Below are 5,302 nucleotides of genomic sequence, written 5' to 3'. Positions count from 1 at the left end.
GACAATGCAGTTTCAATGAGCCACACTGTGACGGCGACAGACAGGAGACAGAACAAACATCACGGCAACACGTGTGTACATATGTTGGAACATTTAGACAGATTCAGACAGACACATGAACAACACAGGTATAACACACTGACAGAGATTGGATGGTCACAGTCGGATGGTGTGGGTGGTGTTCAAGCTGCTTGACTTTAAAATAAACTGGTTTGACTCAGAAACACTGAAGACATTTAAGACTTAGTCAAACAGCCTGGACATGATGGCTAAAATGACTAAAATGGCACCGGCATGGAGTTTAATTATATTTTCTAATAATAACTGGAAAGCTCTAAATGCCCACATACGGTCCCCAAATGTTTTAGGAGCAGCTGATGACAGCAGACTGACAGCTCCAGCTTGATTGGTGTTCTTCTGTGGACAGAGGAGCTTTACATGATTGAAGGCTGGTTTGGTTTTTTTATATCCACAAATACACAACCACAGGGTCGTGTCACGCCGAGCGCACCCAAAGAGCGCCTGAGCGGACACCATCCCTTTATTTCTGCCGCCGTTCTGCTGTTACCCTCAAACATCGCAGTTACAGTCACAGTGCGCATGTGTCTGACCGCATAGCTCAAGACCCTGCCCCAGCCTCCATTCAATAGCATGAGCAGCCGCTTAGCTTAGCACCAGGCAACAGACACGAAGGCCTGAGATCCTCCGTCCACGTGGATTGGATCTTTGTGTCATTAGACTCCACAAAGCATTGTTCTAAAGCCGGTGATGGAATTATTCTCATATTTCTTCTTCTAATGTTTAGTTTGATGATTACATAAAAAAATCAAACACAAGGCTGGACTGACGACTGAACTTTGGAGCGATATTATCGGGCAGTAAAGACTGTCGTTAACATTTAAAGATCTATTAACAGAACTGAACATTATTGTATTTGATACACACCGCATGTTTGTACTGTATGCTGATATCGTATTTACATTAACATAGCACATATTGTTGCTGTGGTTAAGTTTTGGATAAATGAACATTCTGCAGGACATGATATGGGTGAGGGGTTCAGTCCTTATCCTACTTTTCAAATTCAGACCTTTGCAGTGGGCTGAATTGGGCCTTCTGTGAACTGCCAATAGCATCAGGCACAAGTGCTTTGAACTAAAATGCTAACTTAAGCATGTAAATCTTTTCCCTTTGACAACACTCACATGCTGATGTTTAGCAGGTACAATGTTTACCATGTACACCGTCTTAGTTTAGCGAGTTAGCATGCTAATATTTGCAGATTAGCGCTACACACAGCGGATGGTGCACGCATTTGGTCATAAAGGACAAAAACAAAACTTGATGATGGCACTTGATGACAAAGTTAAGGGTTACCAAAGTGATTCGTATTCATCCTAAGGGAGACAGGAAAGTGTGCACCAAATCCATCCAGTAGTTGTTGAGATATTTCACCCAACACCACAAATATAAAACTCATGTTAGCGCCAGAAAAAAACTCTTGGGATCGCAAAGAGTCTTTAGGATTCATCCTCTGGGGACCATGAATAAAAAAATGTTTAAATGTTTAAATTTGAAAGAAAAAATTGATTACAATGTTTTGTAGAAGAAAGACGATGGCTTCCAGACAGTAACTGTGATTCAGAGCTGTTACTCACACTTGTGAGGGCCTCCCAGTCTCTGAGCTCTGCCTCTGGGATCCGTCTACAGGTTGAGCTTTCTAATAGCTCGGGCTGCCTTCAACTGTGACCGCTTGTGTCAGATGTGCACAGATTGCCCAATTTTCTCTTTTTTTACCGTCTGAAAATCTCTCCTGCACGACTAGGAGCTGAAAGCAGAGTTGTTGCTGTCGTCCAGCAGATCGATACAGCAGCTGTGTGTGGGAGGAAGCTCCCTGTGCTCTTTCACTCCTCTTCCACACACACACACACACACACACACCACACTTGTCAAAAATAACATTTTCTTGCATGTGCTCTTGAACACGGTAACACGGTGCTGGTTGCTCATATCCCACCGCAAGCAATCTCTCTCCCATCTGTTACATAGAAGTTCCTTTAACCAGCACTCAAGTTTCCTATGTAGCCTTACATACCCCCACCCCCACCCCCCCAATGTATCATCTACGTGCGTATATCGAAACATATCCTCTGATGCTAATTAGGTTGTCAAATGAATGCGTTAATGGAAAAATTTCTGCGTTAACAAACTTGTCATAAACACATTAGAAAAATGAATATGAACAGAATGACACATTATACTCATTAATACATAATGTAGGCAGCAAAGTTGTTGCAAAATCCAATCAACTCGCTCATTGACTCCCTCCAAACACAGTAGTTAAGAGTCAGCGACTGGTTTTAATGTTCACTGTAGATCTTAAAGGGGAGCTGTGTGAAGCTGTTGTTGACAAGGTCGGAGTAATAATAAAGTTGGTGCCGTCTTGGTGGGGTCTGCGGAGCCTCTGTTATTATTTTAGTACCCTCATAAAGTGCAGGTGCAACGTAGCCCACCAATGAAAATAAGTGCATTAAAGAAGGCTCTACTCAGATGGAGTACTTAAATATGCATTTGAGACCAAGCACCATCACAAAAGTTGTCTCAGCAACATCCTCAGAGTTAACTCACAGTTACATTAACACAAACAAGAATAAGCAGAGAAAGATGAATATTGTCAGACGGACGGGTGATCACACATACTGTACGTGTGGGGGAAGTTTCAGGTGCTGCAACTGTGATGAAATAATCCTGCACACTGTGTATAATGCAGTGTTAGTCAAAGAGCTGTCCCTCTACCTAGGGGACACCAGTGTCTCTTAAAACCTTGTCAGTGCACGGAGAGGTTCACACGATCTCTTCTCGTGTGTCTGACAGAAATCAATTTTGAAGCACCAGTTGTGATCAATACGTGCAGATACTGAGCTCTTCTCAGCCTGTGCAAGCTCAATCAAGGTGAAGTCCGTGGCCTCACAGTCTTCCCTCATGCAGACGTCCGGGGGCCGGGCTGGCACTATTTTTTTTAGGACTTGTCCCAGTTTCTTTCAGGAGTCTCCTCTACCCGCCCCCTCTGGGTGCCGAGGCCAACGCGTCTGGGTTCAAGAGAGAGGGATGGACCGAGGCCGTGACAAAGAAAGTCGTGCTGGAGAAATTGACCTGACAGATATTTCGGGTGTTTAAGGTCAGCGGAGAGAACGTGCTGTGAGAGAAAAGAACAGCGGAAACAAACTTTTGGTCTTGGCCTCAGTACGTTTTAAACTCAAATGCAAGGCTACTATTCACTCATGTCTGGCCCTCTACTCTGTTCGCCTCTGCAGCGCGGTGCTGGGCAGGTATAGCGTTAAGTGAGCTCCGCTTTCTCGCTAAAAAGCAGCTGCCTGCTAATGCTAACGAGAGCCGAGTGAATCAAAACAATGAGCTGAAAGACGCTAAAACGCTACGTAAACCTGAAGTGGACTGGAGAGTTGGGTGATCATTCTGTCTCTTTGACATCAAACGTAACCTATAAAAATGTTAATCAGCGCAGCTTTATGATTAATAACTAAAAGTAGGCCTGCAGGAAGAGTTTAAAATAGACTGGACATATAGCAAGCTATCTAAATGTGCAGTGTCTCAGCTTGTGTTGCTTTGGGTTACTTCGTACCCTCCCGATAATAGCAAGAACTGATTCACCAGCCGAATTTCTTGTCGGCGGCCGTTAACAGAACAATCACTCACTCTCTTCATTGGAAGCGGCAGAGGGAAGGTTTGTGTTCCATCAGGTTGTTCATTAAACGTGTTGGTGTTGTCACAGAGAGACTTCAGGATGAGCTCCAGCTAAGCCAGTTAGCAAATGGAGGACACACTACGTCAAAGATTAGCCAGCTTAACCGACGGCTCAGCTGTAAATTCATAAAGCAGCAACAGTGTCCTAACACACTATACGGCAGTACGACACACACTGTTGCACTGACGTTTCCTGTGAGGAACAGTCGAGCGTTTGCTCTACATTGCCAGCACTGCCCCGTCGCTTTGGGCAATGGAAACACACTTTCAAAGTAGCCCAGTTGATATCTTATTTTTAGAACGGACAAAGCCTCACGTACCCAATTTAGAAGCAGAATATTCATTTCACAAATACTGTGAAGTAGTAACAATAGCTTGAGCCTACAAACAAGCAGGCAGACAGCAATACAGAAGGAAAAGATGTCAAAATAAAACATGAGAAATGTGCATTTGAAGTTTTTTTTTCTCCCAGCAAATCTGTTATTCCCAAATCAAACTCAAACCTCAGTGTCAAATGCTTTTTTTCAGACTTTCTGTGTATATTTCCGTCGGGACAAATTCATCAGCGTTTGAAAACAAGCGTTGGATTAACACTCACTCCCGCTCTAAGGAGGATGAAATGATCCGAGCTCAAAACATCCCTCTGTTTCTTTCGATTCGACTCCCAGCCTCCCTCGCCATGTGTCAACATGAGCTGATCAATAAGTCAACTGCGCACAATTCCTCCGAGCAGCAAATCCTTCGCTTTGTCTCACAGCCAGACAACAAGCCCTGAGCCGACAGAAACACCAAATATTAGGACTCACGCTTCTTTCTAGGGATCATTTTCCAGGACATGCTGCAGTGATGATCGAGCTAGTACGACAGACAGGGGTCGTGTGTCAATGAATCCCTTTTTCTTTTATGAGTTATATAAACCATTTCTGCCTGAACACGATTAAATGTATATCTTGAATATCAATATCTGACACAACGGTCTACAATCTTACCTATACTGACAAATCTAGACTGAACCTTTCACACCTAAACGTACAATTCAAAGTTAGAGACAAGTTTGCAAGGATTTCTAACTGTCACTGAGTCTTGTCAGTTCATCACACCGTACTTTAGCCTTCTGCTCGTAACATTAAGTGGAATGTCAACAAGGATAATCAAAACCACTGTGAGCGACCGGGAACGAAGGAATGAGGTCTGAGTCCACAATTCAGCGGGAGAGATTGTGCGTACGAGTCTCTTTAATAAGCGAATCTGTGTTATGTGAATTCCACAGCCAACGTCCATCATCTTCAGGGCCTCAAGACACTAAATAAAGAAATCATTACTTCATCAATCATAAAACGTTAAGCTGCATTATGTATTTTTTGGGCCATTTGGAACAACGGGTTGACAGGGTGGCATGTTGTTGCCTGAGTTGATATAGCTAACATGTTGGCAGACAGTTGCGTCTTTACGCTTTGAGCAGACAAAACAAAAGCAACGTTAGCATTCATTTAGAGTCAGTTTTCACTGAAAACTGCCGCCTGTGGCTGAAGGGAATGAA

This window comes from Anarhichas minor, unplaced genomic scaffold, assembly GCF_050575085.1.
Source record: "Anarhichas minor isolate MPS153535 unplaced genomic scaffold, ASM5057508v1 ptg000040l, whole genome shotgun sequence".
NCBI lineage: Eukaryota > Metazoa > Chordata > Actinopteri > Perciformes > Anarhichadidae > Anarhichas > Anarhichas minor.
The sequence above is the reverse complement of the archived record's forward strand: the minus strand, read 5'-3'. Positions refer to the sequence as shown.